Consider the following 19,587-nt stretch of genomic DNA (forward strand, 5'->3'; position numbering starts at 1 on the left):
GTTCGGCTCTCTACAGGGAATTTTCATTTTACAGGAAATGGAATGCAAAAGAAAGCGTAAATACAGGAACCAATCCCCTTTGAGCTTTCCTTTTATCCACTGTTTTGTGAAAAATGTTATTGCTGCATGCAAATTATGCTTTGAAAACTGCATTTACAATGGATTCCTATGGAATTCACCTGCTTTTGTTGGGTGTTACATGAAGGTGGATTACATAGAAATGTATTCGTTTTACGCTACCATGACAATCTCATGTTGAAATAACATGGAACGGTTTTTACCGGCAGAATGGGAAGCTTAAAGAAGAAACATATTTGCCCTACTGTCTCTCACTCTGCCTTGAACACAAGTGTAACATCTACCAGAATGGCATGGCAAGGCACACACTGCATTACTGCCCGTTGTTATGCCTCGCTTTACCTCTCTGCCCATAATAACATGACATTGCTCATGACAGAATTATCTATAGTAAAACTTTGTGAATCAAAGATCCCCTTTGAGGGTTAAGTCAATGGGACTTCGAATGTACTCTCAGTAAATTCTTTCTGAATCAGACCTTTAATAAGATTCAATCACAGAGGTGATGAAGGCAAGAAACTTCTACATTCGGTATTACCCAAATTGTTTGAACACAATTGTTGGAATGCACAATTGCCCTAATTTCAAGGTTCCAAATTGACCTTTTCACAATTGACCATATATATATATTGCTTTGGTAATATATATATAAAAGGTATAGTGGGGGGGTTTTGCGTTGGGTGGGCGGTTGCAGGGGGTTTCCCCCGCATATATGTCACAATTGTCATTCAAGCAATTGTGACTCGAACAATTCGTATACAACCCTACATTCGACAGGAAAGCCAGTTCACATAGTTTCTAGCCACACATCAAAGGATTGCTCTGATTACAATGTCTCTTCAAACTCAAGTAAAGGCATATTTGCTTTTTGTCGCAATACTGAATAATTTGCCAATTATTCACTGAAATACATACAAAGCCTATTAGTTGTTTTATTTCATACATCCTGTTCCAAAGTTAAACACTTTTTGAAAACAAATGAAAGCACTACTTTAAAGGTGTTAACATATTTAATTTATTTCTCTTCATTTAACCATCATATCATCCTTATTCATAGCATACAATCGAGATACAATCGAGAGAAAACGGATTAACAAAAGAGCAGAGACCAAACGTACGGATGGATGTTGAATATGCAAAACCAGTGCCATTCAAAGTGACAGGATTCACAAATGCATAAATGTTAAGTCGAAAAGAACTAAATAGCTATTGCAAATTTCACTTGCGAATACCACAAATTGCACTTGCTAGTTGCAAGGTAGCATAGTCAGAATGTGAGATTTTTTTATCTTCTTAGCCACTCACATTGAAACGTATTAATGATTTCAGTCTGCTCATGCAGGACACAAGACGTGGGTATTTATAGGGTCAGTGGACTCAGTGTCCTGACTATTTCATTCCATAGGCTACACGTGGGGGAGGACTCACACAGAAATGCTGATATGGTAGGACCAAGGGTACTCACACATAGGAAAACCTGACATGTGACTGACTCTGACCAATCCCTGCAAAATCAAAAAAGGCACATGCCCGTTGAGCAGTCGGTCGATTCCACCTTATTCCAATCCACGATTACATTTCCAACCTCCTTTCATGGCTTTTTTATATGTATCTCAGTCCTCAACCCTTCACCCCGCAACACCAGCAGATACAGTGCCCCTATGTCATGTTGTCCACGTAGAAGGATGTTCTCCTCTGTGACACCCTTTCATGTTGGGGATTACAGGCCTATCATGTAATGCAGAGATTTATCATTAAGCAAATGCTCCCTGTGTGGGGAAATGTTGGTCACATCTTGCACTCTCTGGCATTTAATTGACTCATCCCCAGCCCTGTTGACCTAGAAGACACAGTGCACCTACTGGGGAGTCTTCTGATTTCCAAACATCCTCTCCTCCAGTTAATTTTGCTGACAGACTATCTTGGTGACCATGTCCCACTCAAACAGAGCCATCAGAGTTATCTCTCTATGCTCCATCTGGCAGACTGTCCCAACAGTGCTGGATTATCCATTGGGCCAAGTAGGCACCGGCCTATGGGCCACACTCCTTTTAGGGGCCCTGCCTCAATGGATCAAAATAAAGCGGTGCAGAACACTTAAAACGTATTAGGAGATCATCTGCAAGGGGGACAGACATTTCAATTGCTTAGGGGCCTCCACAGGGTTTAATACAGCACTGTGTCCCACAGAGAAACAGAGAGATTTCCCACTATGACGTTCCCCTGATAGGCATAGTGGGCTCTGGCATGCCACTCTGCCTGACATGCAACTGACTAACTCGGCCTTTCTGGTCTCCATTGCATTTTGTGGACTCTTAACCTTTCTCACACTGTAGTCTGTTATTTTATCTTTAATGGTGTCACACAATGTTTAATTCCATTGTCTTTTGCAATCTGCACTCCATATTTGGTTGTTTGAGTTGTTACATTGCATTCAGCTGAAAAAACAAAGTATTCGGCAGGAGCCGAATATCAAGACACTATTTGGCTAGAGTTACAGCTAGAATTTGGCAGATTAATTACTTGAAGCTGAAGTTTGGTACCCTAATTGAAACAAGGCTCTTAAATATAATTGTGTGTACTCCGTATTATATACCTTTCACAAAGAACAAAGCCTACTGCATGAAGGGTACAATCAATATCCACAATGATTACTAGCCAACTAGATTGCTTCAATTCAACCCTGACAATCAGGTGAGGGGCCCCTAGAGTTACGAAAGTGAAACCAACTTGACACTGTCATTATGGCAGCCACTTGTGGAATGCACTTCTGGCCTGCCTTACAGTATAAACATCACCTCAAGTGCAGAAGGTCTTGAAAATGGGTCTGTTCCAGGGGGCCTCCAAATAGGGTGCTAGTGTATGTATCTTGATAATATTCCCATCAATACCGGTAGTACTGAAGTAATGTAGATTCAAGAGTCATGCAGTAAGTCTTCCAGTTAAGATTCTTTATTCACTTTGCTGTTATGCATACATCCTAGGTAGATAAGGAGAATGAGTCACACCGGCTCTTACCACCCAAGTCACCAGCTCTAACTGACACTCCTTGAACACTAGGCAGGGAACGCCCTATGAGTGACCTCATCTGGACATAACATAACATCACTCAGTCACAGAACAGACACACACATCAACAGGAATCCAGCGGAAGGATGGGGAATATCACACTCACTCTTCTTATTCTGTTATTATAACCCACCTTTTTTTCAGGCCATGCTTTGAACAAACCTCACAGGTGCATGCTGTGAGTGACGCAACACTCTATTAACATAAAACAGCAACAGAACTAGAACTTGTCCTTGTAACTGCTGGCCATTGAAAACTGCAGCTAATGTACAGCATTACAAAGTAGAAGAGGCAGAGAATATTAAGCGAGATGTAAAGGTTTATTGAGAAGCCACCCTCAACACAATTCAAGGCAACAAAACAGTTTGACAGATTATTTTATTCAGCCCTACTTCTGACTCATATCATGCCTCTAGGTTCCCTCCCCCTGAGCTACTAATGAGCCAAGAACTAGGCCGGTGTACAGGGAATATATTTGTATTTATTTAAATGAAAAGTAATAGAAAACACACTGAACTACATGCCACCTTCTTTGTGGCTCACCATTAAGTTCTTGTTACACAAATCAATTATACAAATTAGTTAAAAAAACAAATCACAATTCTTTACTTTTACAAATTTCACTTCCAGAAATAATTAAACTGCTCAATAACCAAAACACTTATAAATGTAGTGCAGTGAAATTTTGATTTCCCTGCAGGCTTGAAAGGCTAGCAGTAGGATTTCAAGACTGGTACAAGTACATATGGCAATTATGATTTCACCCACACTTTTAGGTTAAAATAAACACAGGGTGATTTAGCAGTTTATCAAATTGAAATGATTGGGGAATTTGGGATTTTGGACCCCCTCCACTGAAAGGCCTGTGTTAGGGGAAACATGGACACAAAGATTGGACAGATTTAAGAACAAAGACAAACACCTTCTTTAAAAAGGTTAGGTCAATGCACAAAAAAGATTAGCCAAATAAATTATAGGCTATCGTTTTTCAGCGCACACTGGGAAGTGAGCTTTGATAATTTAAAATTCTAACAAAAATTAACCTGTAGTGTTCCACCAAATGGGGAATTGATGACATTATTCATTTTAGTTAGGCAGGCTAAGGATCTACAAAGTTTTACCCCCAACACACTATAAAGAGTAAATGATTCAAGGCTGGCAGACTTCCTACATTTTGGTTTCACAGTGCTCAGTTCTACTTACATAGAAATCCTCTATTTAAAGTTCAGGACAGCCAGCTGCATGTCATGCCCCCCTGGAGAGATAGGGCAGGAGTCTGGTCACTCCACTCTCAAGGATGCTCTCCACGAAAGGACTCAGTCAGCTCTTAGGCCTTCCTAGAAATAGACAGCCCCAACCAGATGCACTCTCAACAATCTCCCTGGTGTTTCCTTGCAGCTGTCAGATGGTAAATTGCAGCAGCACTACTGAGGGTAGATTTCGACAGCTCTCTCCCTCCTTCTAGTACAGTCCACATTATATAGCAGCGATGACCACACCAATTTTACAATCTTGGGGAAGTACCCTGTTAGAGTTCTTGCCTCTAGGATTGAAGAGTTACCCTTCTCTCTCCTCCCCATTCCAGCGTCTGTAGCAGATATAGGACAGCTTAATTTACAAGCCCCATTTTTTCTCATGTCTCATTTTTGGCAAAAACTAGTTATGTGGTAAAACTTTATAATTTTACTAATAACTGTCATCATATACATATTTTCTGATTCAGCTAATCATGGGGAATTACATAAAATGACAGTCAGGTCCACAACATGTTACACGGCCATATGGCAATTTTCTACCATTTTCATAAAAAACATAACAGTTAGGAATATGTAATTTTTTCTCATATTCCTAATTGTATCCTCCACCTGTTCACGAACTCTCGCATTTGGAAAATGTTCAGATCAGCCTAAACCTAGTTTAACTGCCCATTGCAGTTCCCTAACTCATAGGTGCATGAATTTTATATCTCCAAAATCACCTCAAAATTACCTAAAACTGGTACTTATATGAAGAAAATGTGCCTTAAGGTTGCTGGGAAAAATCCTAAATGATAATAGTCCTTTTAAATAACAGTAAATCTTCACATGGGACAAATGCCAATTCTTCCGCCTTCAGGCCATATGCTCTCACTGGTCAGCCTGTGACCAGAGTTTTTTTATTCTCTTTTTGTTTGTAGCTTGCTCTTTGAAGTTGGTTGCCTGTTCAAAGTTGTAGCCCCCAGTCCTCACACCTTTTAATCATGTTCCAGCCAAGGGGAGCTTGTACTGCAGTAACTGCCTTCAGAGCCAGCAAGTGTGGTGAAGACTTGATTTCCCATACCTTCAGCAGGACACTTTATTGCAGTTTGTAATTATCTGGGAGATGTAAAAACCAGACTGGCAGTGTGGGATTTCTATGTGAAGTTTGCCTACCCACAAGCCAAAAGGGTTTGCTTTGGGCTGATTTTTTTCCATGGAAAACAAAATGGTTCTTCAAATGTCACTGGTATTTTGTATGCGAAACATAATATACATTACTTTTTGTCAACACACAACATGTCTTTTTCCCTGAAATTATTTCTGTTAGCATTGGTACGATTTTCACATGTAAACTGTAAATAAACATGCCTGTCCATTTTTGTAACAGTGTTTAAAAATCCTGTTTTTCATTTGAAAGAGACCTTTTATTTTTCTTTTTGCTTTGTGAATTAAAATGCTGCTTTTCCTTGGGTAATGACAGGTAGGCCATTTTCACAGAGCCCTTCAGTTTTCAATTGCAATCACACATGCAAAGCCATTTTTGTGTCAGTATTGAAGTATCCTGCTTTTCATTTGAAAGGGACCGCTGTTTGGGGCCTTTTAATGCACCCACATGCCCCCTCCCCGGTCTTCCATTACTCTGGTGGGGAACAGCAAGGCAGAGTGGGGTTTCATTAGGTGCAATATCCTTTGTTGAGTAGTGGGCACTCCAGCCTCCTATTCCATGTTTGGTTTGGAGGGTGTGGCACAGCAAACCCTTTCTTCCTTCTTTAGGGAGTGGCCACTCGAGCCTCCCCTTCCCTCTTTGGGTTGGAGGGTGTGGCACTGCACCCCTTTTCATCCTTTTTTCCCGGGGTCCTTGGGGCTCTCAACGGACTCTTGCCTCCAGGCTGGAAATGAAGGAAGTTAGTTCTCTAATAATAGAAAGAAAAAGATGTTCAGTACTTTTTACACACATATTTCCCCGGAGGATGTACATAGAATGGACAACAACAACAGCATGCAAGTATAAAAATCAGTTTACACTATTATGGTCGACTCAGTTTCCATTCAATTTTTTATCCTTCCTTTTTTTCATTCTTCAGATGGTTCCTCTGCTTGACCTTCGTTTGGCTATTCAATCAGTCATAAAGTATGTCTGGGGCGACAGCTGTTCAACTAATTGACGTGGAACCATTTTTCTTCTGTCTGTTCTCCTTTTGGGATGCAGATCTTGTAGGCAAAAGGATGATATTTTATATACAATTTCAAAGGCACCACACCAATGTGGGAGGAATTTCCGCTCCTTGGCCTGATTCCTTTGAAAATTGTACAGCTAAACCTTGTCCTCTACCACATATTCTTTCTTGGTGGTCTTTAGGTCATAATGGGTCTTCATTCCTTCAGCCGACTTTTCGAAATTGTGTTAAGCATAAGCAAAAGCATGCTGGAGGTGCTTCTTTAAAACTTCAATGTACTCATGAGTAGTGGATACGTTTATCAGTGTCTGCTCCTGAGTCCTATAGAGCAGATGCTTTGGTAACACCATTTTTCATCCGGTCATGAGCTCAAAATGGAGACTTCTTTGTTTCAGAAGATGGTTTAGTCCTAATAACCATCAGGACAAGCGGTAATCAGATGTCCCAAGTGGATCCAGTTTCTGCCACAAACTTCTTTAAGATACGCATAATTGATTGTTGTATCTCTCTACTGCCCACTTGAGGCTAGCCGGTAGGCAAAGTGGAGTTTTCTTTTTATTCCTAGAATCTCCCATATCTTTGTCACCACTTCACTGGTAAAATGGCTTCCTTGGTCTGACTAAATCCTTTGTGAGAGGTCGAAAAGAGAGAAGATGTGGTTGATCATTAGTGCAGCAGCTGTCTCTGCATTACAATTTGGGACTGGAAGATATTATGGCCACTTTGTAACCAAGCATGTCACTCTCAACATGTACTTGTTTCCTCTAGAGGAACGAATCACTGGCCGGATGAACTCGACTTGCAAATCTGACCAAGTCAGTGTCATTCCTTTTTTTGTAGGGGAGCTCTGTGTTTTAGTAAACTGGGATTGAATGGAGCACACACTAGACACACCGTTAGGTAAGTGTCGTGGTCCTGGCCCATGTGTGACCAGTAAGCAACCTCATGCAACATTTGAAATGTTGTGCAAAACCCCCTTATGACTGGCAGTGGCTGCATCATGAGTGTGATTCAACATCAGTCTTGGGAATGATGTAGTTACCACCCACTGGTCACAGCCAGATTAGGCTCACCTTACCAACAAACCGTCTTGGATCCAGAACATCTTGGAAAACTTCATCAACACCCATAGATCCTCTTTACCAGTAAAATCCCACTGTTAAAGGCTGTGTCGATAACATTTCCCAATGATTGGGTTCTCTTTCTATGCAGTGATCAAATCTGGAGTATCTTTACTCCACTGAGCAGTTGAGAGCTCGCTGTTAGCATTAGTTTGTGATCTGGCAACAGCAGCAATTTGGATTTCCCCCAGCAGGGATTCTGTTTCTAGGAAATCCCCCTGCAGAGCTCCGGTTTTAGTCAGATGGTTAGCCAGGTAATTTTACTTTACTTGACTTTATTGTATTTACACTGCCACTGCCCCGGAGGCTTAAGGGTGCCCAACAAGACAGACAAACATAAAGATGGTCAAGACAAGAAGAGCCGTGGAGGTCCACACCTTTATGGGAACAAGGAGATCATAGTGCAGAACCAAAATCGAGACAATCTAAACAGAAAAGTCTTCAGCCTGTTCCTAAACAAGACAGTAGAACTTTCTTTCCTGATATCTAGGGGATTTGCATTCCATGCAATAGGAGCTGCTGCGAAGAATGCCCCTTTTTTAAACTTGGGTCATCCTAAAGACTGGGGTTCTTAGTTGAGTAGTATTATTTGATCTGACATTATGTGCATTTGATTTTAATTCCAGAACTTCACTCAAATTCAGTGGTGATAGACCTGTCAAGCACTTATGAGTAATCAGGAGAAGGTGAAAATCAATTCTAACTTCCATAGGGGGCCAATGCAAGCTACTTCCTGCCTCTCAAACATCATCTCTCCATGATGGTCTGACGGCATTATTCTGTACAACTTGAAGCCGGCTCATATCAGATTTAGAGAGGCCAGCTAACAGACTACTACACTAATTAAGCCTAGAACCCATCATCTCTCTGTTGGCTCTTGAAATAAATGGCCGTGCTTGAACCTCCATTTTACATAGTATGAGGCTGAGCAGACCAGACTACTAACCTGTGCTTTCATCTTGAGGTTACAGTCAGAAAAGACCCCCAAATTCTTCACTTTGTTTTTTGTTTTTATGATGCAACCATCAATTTGAAGCTGCGAGTACTCGGTTACCATCTTTCAGGTTTTGGCCTCCGTACCTACCAGCATCAGTTCAGTTTTACCAGTATTCAGAGCAAGCTCATTATTGCACATTCACCGCTGGATCAATCCATATATCCTATTGATGGTTTTCTCATCCACGACAAAGTTACCAGAGAGGGAGATGACACATTGTGTGGCATCTGCATATTTCGTGAAGTCTATTTTATTTTCTTCTAGAACATTGAGAAAAGGAACAGTGAAGGAGACAAGCAGGCCCCCTGAGCTACACCTTGCGTGAGCCTGAAAATCATCTATTGCTGAGTGACAATTTGACTGAGAACCCTGCCACCTCCCTTAACCTAGAGATCAGTAAACATTGATCTACCAGGACAAAGGTGGCTGAGAGGTCCAACAGCATCAGCATAACCGTCTGGCCATTGTCCGGGAATCAAAGAAGTCTAGACTTTAAATCCAGGAGGGCAGTCTCTGTGCCATGATTCTCCCTGAATCCTGACTGTCATTTGTTGAAAATATTAATATTCCTGAGATGTGTCACAACTTGTGTGTATGCTACAGGATCAAGAATCTTCAGCAGGAATGGGGAGTTAGAAATAGGCCTATAATTCAGTGGATTTAATGGACATAAACCTGTCTTCTTCAGAAGAGGTGTGATCCATGTATTCTTAATGCCAGTCGGAACATGGCTCTCCCTGAACGAGGCATTAACACATTTGCACAGGGTGCTAATCAGCATAGGGGAACAGTTTTTTATAATCATAGCTGGACACATGTCCCCCTTACAGGAGGTCGGTTTCAGATTTTCTATTATCAGTGCCAGTTGTGACTCTCTCACTGGTTTAAAAAGAAACTGTTCATCTTGCTCCTGAGTAATGTTAGTAGTTATCTCATCGCTGGGTGCCATGGCTTTCTTTGCATGCCTGATGTTAGATTTAATAGTATTTAGTTTGCCAAACATGGCTTCCTAAATCGAAGTACACCATTCAGCATCCCTGATGATACATTCTGTTCTACCCTGACTTGGGTGTTCCAATTCCTTCAGGATTTTAAACAATTCCCTTGCCTGGGATGGTCCTTGTCAATTCTGTTATCAAGAGAGGATTGTTTTGCTAGAACAACAGCTTCCTTACAACCTTTTACTCAAGTTCTTTAAGCCGCTTCATCCATCTCATTCAGAGTTTTTTTCCATCTATAGAGGCTTTAAATCTTCGCATTCCCAGTTTTATCTGGCCCTCTATGTTGGAATGACCTCTTATCTTCCTCCAATAGATGGTCATCTCATTGGAGATCACCAGATCGTCAATTGACTGGATTAGTTTGGCATGCTTTAGGGGTTTGTTGTTGGCACAAAACATAACTCTATTCTTCCAGTTAATCAGGTGCACCACAAACCCATTCCTGACATAATCAGAGTCAGTGATTATGGCCAGTTCATTGAGTTGGTGGTGCACTGCAGTGAGGATGGCTTGATAAACGGCCATCAACTCTACAACCTGACTACTTCAGGGTTCTATTTTATAACCAGCGTAGGGTTCCGGGGTATCATTCTGCTAGGCATTCCCAATGCCAGCCATTAGTTATTTTCCCCTGTTGCTATCAACATGGCAGGAGCACCCATCCACATAAAATGTGGGTATTCCCTGACACGAGTTTTCTTCATAGACCTTGTGTGGAGAAGTTTGGAGAAGTGTGGAGAAGTTAAGTACACCTCCATATTGTTGTTGGTCCTTAGACTTTCACCCTCGAGACAGTTTTCTTGAGCACAATCACGCAAGTCTGCCAACTGTTGAGCTAGGGGTCTCTTCTTGTTTAGGCCATATGTGACCTCCACAGGAAAGCCTTGCATGGACAGAATCCAAGAGGTAATTCTGCAATTATTTATGTTCCCCGCCCAGATTATTTCACTTTGTAGATATTGCAAGGGTTGGTGAGGAGTTGCGACATTGATGTGCTCCCCCTGTATGAATGGGTGTTAATTTTTCAATGCCCACACCCTTGCCAGCAGTGCCTTCTCGCAGATATTGCATTTTCTCTCCAAAGAGCACAAAGTCTTGCTCACAATTTGTGCGATACATGGACCCACTCAGCAGAATTCCCATCCATAACCAAACTGCACTTCGGCAGTTAACAGCAAAATGACTGTGCTGGCTCCTTTGAGCACCATTGCCTCGCATCAAAACTGTGTTTTGCAGCTACAAAATGATGACTGCACTGTCTTGCCAAGCACCTATTGGGCAAGTTGGAACAGGGAGCACACTGAGAAAGGCCGCCAGTGTATTTTCTTGTGTGCACTAATAAAGCGAAGTGAAAAGCAGCGCTGCTCTGCTACTTGCCAAAAAGTTCCCATTGGAAAGGGAATATTTTACATTGAAAAGGATGCTGCCCTGATACTCTTTTCATTTGTTTAACATCACAATGCATTTATCAGTGAGACCTTGCCATGCCCATCCATATTCAGATTGTGCTCCAGCAGAATAGAGCATTATTCCTGAATGACAGGCTGTGTCAGACCAAATCTGGGAAATCAACAGAAGCTTTACTTTCAGCCGCACGGGAAAACGCTTGACTTTTGTGCTATAAAATGTCCAAATAAACCCTTCAAAACAAACCCTAGCTCTCTGCGCATAGGTACAATTCAGTGGACCTTTTGTTTGAACATACTGCTGTGTGAGAGAAACTGACTAGGGCTGCAAAATGATATTGGGAATTCAGATGGAAGAGAAAAACCGAATTTGAGAGGGACATCCCAGCAGACTTCACCACGCGTCAAAATCTGCTTAGGCAAATAAGAAAAATACCTGTTTTAAAAGTGCAATGTCAAATACTGCCCTGTCCTTGCCTAGCAATGTAAAGGGGATTTTGCTGGGAAATATATATGGGATGTTTTATTTCAACAGTCTTGCTTCTGATTCAGAACAAAATAAAATAAAGAAATAATTGCATTGGCTGGTCTGGGAAATCAGCCCAAATAGGTTTTCTGTCATGTCTCAAGGGACAGTTATTTACTGACAACAGGAGTGCCCTACCCCCAAATGAAGCCACAGTAGATTCTGGGACACCTCTGTGTTAATTATGCCCTTTGAAACTTTGAATGGACCATGAGGCAGAATATCACACACTTGTCAGACTTCTGTTTGTGCTCCATGTTGACACAATAGATTCTGGGACGCCTACGTGTGAAAACTCAAGTAACACCTTCCCGCAACTTCTATTGGGGAGCTTCAAAGCCAACTCCAGAGCAGCCTTGTGAACTATGCCCTTATTTGGTAGACAATACTGGCCATCTGTATCAAAAGACTATTTTATTAATAAACTTTTAAGACTTTTATCTCTGCAACAGGACTTAGCAGGAATGTAAAAGTTTAACCGTTTAAATGTAATTTTTGTGGCTTTTAAACAAGACGTGGTAGCATTCACTGGCATATTGTGGATAGAAATGGCAGAGAATTGGATATTCTGAGGAAAGTGTATATGATAAACAAAGTGTCGTAAAAAGACTAATCACACCCTATTTTACCAAAGGGTAATTTTTGAACTTTAAATTTGTGTTTGGCTTGGAGGCAAAATGGGTATTTTAACATAATTCGAGATGCAGAGGAGAAATAAGCAACCTTGACATATAGGTTCTGGGACATGAATAGACAAAGAGAAAAAGTTCCCAATTAGGGAACTTGCATCCCCTGCCCACTATCAACTGTCTGGATATCCAGAGTAATAACTTAGAATTTGGTTGTAATATTTGACATAAGTTTGGCTTAGTGAGCCTTCAAAATGAGATCTAATTATACACAATTTTCAAAAAATGACAGTATTAAGTTGTTTATCACAAAAATCTTCTGTTTATTCATGATGATGAGACAATTTGGGCCCAATGCGTTTCGAGTGTAAAATACTCTTCATCAGGGGCATCAGTGATTCTATTGAAAAAGTACATATAGAAACATATTTTAGTTAACTTCATCTTGACAGCCGTTTTTCAATAATAATTCATCATAGTCCAATTATTTATAAATGCATATGGTAAAAATAGCATCATGGTGCAGTTCAATAATCTTGTTTCTTGGCTGCATGTTCACATATCTATCTAAACCAGATAGTAAACACACTCTGTAGATTACATATACAGTTCCTTTTATCCAACCAGTATCTCTTAGTTAGTGACTAAACAAAGCATTTGGTCTTTACATTCCTTTGTTGCTAATATGTAGACAAATGTGCTAACCTTGGGATATATGGGGATAATTTGTGTTCCTTAGTTCTGGACATCTGTCTGATGTCTCCAATCTTCAACTGCTGTAAGTTGCCACATCACAGGTTCAGTTCAACACACTAGTTACCATGTAAAATACTTAGGGCCTCATCACGAGTTGGGCGGTAACGCCGGCGCTAATAGCGCTGGTGTTGATAGCCCTACCGCCAAACCCACCGGCGCTATTAGCGCCAGATCACGGGTTTGGTGGAACGGGTATTGGCCATTCCCCATTGAGCCCATTTGGGAATTCCCCATTCCCCATTGGGCTCAATGGGGAATTTGCACGCTCTTACCGCCGGCGGATTCCCCGCCGGCAGTAAACTCGCCGAAAATAAGCAAATATTTGGCAGATTTCCCCCAGCTCTGAGCTGGGGGGAAATCAGCCAAAGCCATGTTTTGTCAGACCCTTAAATGCAGCGGTAACAGCGCTACCACCGCATTTAATGGCTACCGCCAAACTCGTAATGAGGCCCTTAGTGCGGTGAGTAAGAATGCAAAAACTGTCACCTTACCAATTGTATGATCTTTAAATCATGAGCATTTTTCTGTGCAGCTGATCTGCTGCTTCGATTCATAAAATAACTGGTTATTCATCTCGGGCGCTTCAGTCGTGCCTACTAATGAACAAAATCGCAGCCCCTAAAGTGAGGAAACAAATGTAAGGAAGGGGGTCCAGAAAAAGGGGTGGATTAGAGACTAACCCCGTCTTAAAAAGGTAAAGAGCTCAGAAGAGGAAAGATAATATTAACTTGCTGAATCAAATTCTAGGGAAAAGTTGACGGGGTAATGCGGCCGCTTAACCTGTTTTATGGGCAGGGCTATTGTCTTGATAATCTAGTTTAGGTAAAACTTGTCCTTTCTTTCCTAACCGATTTTCTCATCTTCTCATCTTAACTGCTTTTATTTTACCAAAACCAAATTTCTTTCACATTGAAAATCTCATCCAATTACTCAGCTATAGTCACCCTTTCACATCTATATGGTCCCTGTGATGTGCATCTATCACCGAGCCTAAAAACCGCATCCTGATTCTGTGTATTTCACCCATTTATTTTAAAGAAAACGTTTTGACATTTAAAACTGCAAATTGTGTAAAATGCAACTTTTCAACATGTGAATTTGGCTGCACTGTGTTTTCATTTCAAGTTGCTTTTTAAACTGTATGCCCTTTGCTAATACCTTGCCTTGTAGTTGCTAGTGATATTACATCCCTGATACTGTGATAAAACATATGTACCTCATTATTCAACCACACATATAATTAATTGTCAAATTCCAAGTGTCATTTTATGAAATTGCAAAGGGTTTTTGCCTCTTATTTTGGGAGGGAAGGTCGGATTTTAATTCTGTTACTGCCTCATATCCCTGACTCCTTGCTGCTTCTTTCTATCCACTCAATTAATTGGGGTTTGAGGGAACATTGCAGGGGGAAACCTTAACTGAGGTGCTATCTACCTGAATCGAAAATGTGCTCCTATTCATTTGTACTTTGGATATGTTCTTGTAGAAGCTTAACCAAATCTATTTCAGTGGTTTTCATTGTAAATATCAGCCCATTGGTAATTGCTGGCCAATATAAAAATGGTGTGATTTCCTTTGAAATTAAAATAAATAAATATTGTATTCCCATCAACCGGCCTGGTTCATAGTCCATTGTCCATTATTTGTAAAAGGGGGTGTGGGTTGGGCGCCAGCTCAATTAGAATTCGTTGAAAATATCAGAAAAAGTATTCTAATTGAGCACTACATCCTAGGCTAAGGGCAAGAGTGCTTATCCGGTGTGTGATGGCTGATTGGAATCCTTCATAGATTGGGGGCTCGTGCCGGGAATTGGGATTGTTTATTCACCCATGGCAGCTTAACACAGCAGGCTAACCTTCAAGTTAGTGATACTTTTTTGTGGTTGGAACACTGTGTTACGCTGTAGAAGTGCCTCCCCAAAACAAAAATCCTAAGTATCAGGCCTGTGTATAAAATTAAAGCTAAATCAACCCCAAAAATAGACAAAAAGCAATAGAATACAGATTACCCTTACATAAATAAATTAATAAAGAAAGGACACTTTTCAAAATGGCCACAGTAGAGATCAATATGGCTAGGGAGCACCTTCTGCACAAATTATTTGTCTGGGGGAATGGGCAGAGCAGATGAGAAAGTCTGGCTAGAAGAAATGATGCAACAGGTTACTGCCATGGACAATGACATGTGGCAGGACGGTGGCCTATTACATCAAGCTTTGAGCAAGTTGTACATAACTCTGAAATTAAAGAGGAGCAAATTAAAATTGTCAGAATCACGGCCTACATGTATCTCCATAACGGAGTGATGCAGGCAAATCATGAAGAAACTGGAACTCTTGCACAAAATCAATCTGAACTCTTAACTCAAATCCAGACGGAGCTAAAATTAGTGGAACAAAAATTGCAAAAGAGCCAAGATTCTGAGCTCCAAGTTAAAAACTATATTAAACAGATAAAAAAGGACTTGGCCCTACAACGACAGAATAATTCAGACCAAGAGGCCTGATTGGATGTATTGAAAGAAGAGTGTCAGGAAAAAGTTGACTGGAAGAGAGTAAACAGAAGCTAAATCAACAAATAAAATATAATAGAATCTGCGCAGAGCAGATAGTTATACTACAAAATCAGATCAAAGAGTTGGAAGAGGAGAATACTAAATTAATCAGTAAAGAACTTCACCTCCAGACAGAATTTGAGCTAGGACGGCAGAAATTAAAAGCTGTCAAGCAACAAAGGGATGACCTGGCTGAACGGAGGGGCACCTTAAATCAGGAGAAAGATGCCCTATGTCAAGAAGTAAGCAACCTAAAAACAGATTTACAGGAAAGAGAGTTGGGCCTCCAGAAACTAAATGAACTCAAAATAGAATACAGAAAGTTATTGAAGCACACCAGACGGGTAGAAGGTGCTCTGGAAGAGAACACCCGAACTATATATGCGCAAACACAGGAGGTGACTCTCCTGCATCAAAAATTGGCTCAGTGTTCCAAAAACTATATAGGCAGCACAAAAAGATGATGAGGCTCTCTGTGTGGAGAAAGATGGGCTCTACCAGCAGGTGGCAGCTCAAGAGCGGGTCATAGGAGCCAGAAAAGCCCTGATAGCTGAGCAAAAGGCTCAGACTTTTGCCTATTATCAAGAGGTAGGGGCTGAGAAGGAGAAACTAGCGAGGCTGGAGAAAGAGGGTGCTAGATTTTATCCAAACTGGAGGGACCCCAAACAAGTAGAGAGGGACAGGGCAACCCCTGATCATAGTATGATGACCTCTGTACTAAGGGACTCAAACCCATTTAATACTTTGAACACTGCTGACTTCATGTCTACTGGTTCACATGAGCCAGAAACCATGAGGCCGGCAGAATTAAATAGGCCTAGCATAATGGATCTGACAGGACTGCGCACCCCAGAATAGATGGACGGACGTCCCTCTATAGATACAAAAATATTAAGGCTGATGTCTCTGACAAGGAAGTCTCCTATGAGGAGAAAGCAAGGAAATTACATCTGCAGAAATACTACCTCCAAAGGGACATGTTGGTTCAATTTGCAGAAAAACAGAATGAAATGAGGCCCAAAAAGAGCATTCTGAAGACCTCCATCCAATCAGGGCAGTGGGGGGGATACTCCACCAACCCTGGAAGCATGGAGGAGTCAGAAGACTACTCTCCTGGGCACCACAGGGGAGAAGAAACTAGGCCCCATCATTCTGTGAGCCCCTCCCAAGCTCAAAGTATCAGGGAGCGCCTAGAAGATCATGTGGGGTCCTCAAGCAGTATCGCCTCTGAGTCTGAGGGCGAGGGGTCTCAGGTGACACGGCCAAAGAAGGCAAATAAACTAAAGAGACTTATGGCTAAAGACCCCATTAGGGAGATCAAGGCCATTAGGAATTTCATAACCCCATACCACAAAAACACAAAGTATTCTGTCTGGGATTATTTGGACCTCTATGAACAAATGATGGACACTTTTCACCTTAAAGACAGACAGAACTGCATAGAGTATGGTAAATGGACGTCTCTCTGGAGTACTCCAGCTTCTTTGATGGGCTGGAAGACCAAAACCATGGTCCACCTACAAGGCGGCCATATTGAAACACTTTTCCACACACAGGAACCCCCAAGAGGCTTGCATAGCAGCCTATAATCTGCAATGCTGAGAAGTTCAGGCCCCACAAGAATTTGTGCAGGAGCTAAAATGCACCTTTACACAAACCACTAGGAGGGTGCGCACGGATAGCAGAGTTTATAACTGTCTTCTAACATGCGCTCCCAAAATATATCATGACCCAGCTGGTGAGGGATTTCCATGATAAAAGATCTCTGGACTGGGTAATAGAGCAGACTACCCACATTTATGAAGTCCAAAAACCTGCAAAAAATAAAAACCAGGTTAAAAAAAAAAAACAACCAACACCCCCGCTGCTGCTATGAAGGTTGCCCCCATTTTGGAACTAGAGAGGGGGTGCTAAAAATGTACCTACCCAAAACCAGCAAAGTCAGAGGCCAAGAAGGCCTTCTGGCAAATCAGCCACAGGGGGCAATCAGGGAGGTAATCCCACAAATGGGACCCCCAACTCTCCTTATGATGTAAGTCCCAGATACAAGGGCAACCAACTTATCTTGGTATATGTATGGACTCCCCCAGCCCACCAGGTAAGTACTCCCCCAGGAACCTTCCCTCCTAACTTCCCTCTGGAGGGCAGTTATCCCCCAAATCCTGGGTTATGTTTCTTTCGCCGGTATCCTCAAAACCCCAACCTGCAGTACAACCCTCCTTTCTTTCCCCAGTTTCAGAAGCCCAGACAATCCAATCCGGGAGAGGGAAGGCCAAGGGTGGAGGGTTCCCGAAATCCCCAGTACATAGGGTACTCTGGGAGAATGGATAGTTTCCCTTCCCGTGAACCCCCTAGGTACGAACAGAGACCCTGTACCATCCGGAACGGGTGTCCCAACTGGAGCGCCAGGTCCAGACCCTCACACAGGATCTGGGTCGCATGTTGAGGGTTCAGCAGAACCCTCAGATGAACATCAAGGCTCAGAACCCCGCAAACCCAGGGTCTGGCACCCCAGAACAATGACGGGGAGAACACCGATGAATTCACTGGTTACTGAGGAGGAGGCACAGGGGAAAGGGAGGTGTAAAGCCCTAGAGGAAGCTTCCTTCCTCACCCGTGAAAATCCCCTGGACACCCCGGAACCAGAACTAAAATCTCTTGCACCCGAAAATCTGCAAACGTGGGAACAGAAGGTGGATAGGAGAAATAAAGACCTCAAAAAGGCCTATTTTGTGGAGGAAGTTAGAGTCCTCCAGTTTGCAGGGGAAGAATCCTTAGAGGATTCTGGGAAAAAAATGTTCTCCTTCAGGAACAGCGGAATTCCTCCCAAAGAAAAATGGGTCCCAAGAGATCTGAATGAAGACTGGGTGGGTGGGGGACTGATTCAGAGCAACCCATCCCTGAACCCCAGAATTGCCATTCTGGGAAAGAAATAGTGAAGGAGGGATCCTCCCCACAAACTGGTCCTAGTGACTGCCTCCAGGTAAAAGGGGGCAGCACAGAGCTAGGGGAGAAAGGGGATTCTGAAATTCCATCTATTTCAGGATGTCAAATTTTTATTACAGATTCCCAGACTCTGGCACAGAAAAGTGTCAAAAGAAATTGACCACCCAAAATGTCCATTACCATTGCCCACTTGAGGAGAAGGAGGGGAGATTGTATGCCCCTGTTCAAGTGCAAGGGCAATGTACAATTTCAGCATTGGTGGACACTGGATCCCAAGCCACTCTTCTGTCAAAAAGGGCCTTTGAGCAGACAAATTCAGGAAGGGGGGGAGAGACACCAGATCCCTCTCACCCCTCTTCCTGGACAACTCCAGAACTTTGACAGGAATGAAATACATGTCGAGGGGACTGCAGATTTGGAAATAAAAATTGGGCAACACAAGGTGAAACACCCAGTCATAGTCATGAATTCAGAGGGAATGTCCTGTCTACTAGGGAATGACATCCTCCGCAGGTTGTCTCCACTAATAGACTGTGTGAACAAGGTACTCTGGTTGAACAAAAATCTGATCATATTGAGTTTAATTTCCAGAATAATAAAATACCTGATGTTACGGTAATTGCAGTAGGACAACAAACTGGTGATGGGAACTCCTCTCCATTCCTGAAAATCAACCTTCCTTCCAGTTTTAAGTGGCATTCCACACTGGAAGGAAATACTTTGAAATTTTATACTTATTCACAATCTGAAAATCCCAATTCTATAGTCAAAAGTTATGAGAAACCAGCTCAAAGTTTAGCTGACATTCAGAAATATAGAGAACAGTTGTTCCTCCCTATTCAGTTAAATGAGGGGAAGCAGTCTGTTCTCTCCTGAGTCTCCGTGAACAACAGAAAGAGCTTCATCAGTGAAAGCCATGTTCAGAAAGCTCCCAAAAGATCCAGCCATTCCCACATTTAAATTCATCCATAAGTGGGAAATGGGCCTGGAAACTCCCAATTCCAAACATCTCCTGCCTAGCAGATGTATGCTCAAAATGTCCATAGGTAACAAAAGCACAGAACATGATTGTTGGGTCGCGCGAGATGTC

Source organism: Ambystoma mexicanum, chromosome 7q, assembly GCF_040938575.1.
Source record: "Ambystoma mexicanum isolate Mex_15411 chromosome 7q, UKY_AmexF1_1, whole genome shotgun sequence".
NCBI classification, from domain to species: Eukaryota; Metazoa; Chordata; class Amphibia; order Caudata; family Ambystomatidae; genus Ambystoma; species Ambystoma mexicanum.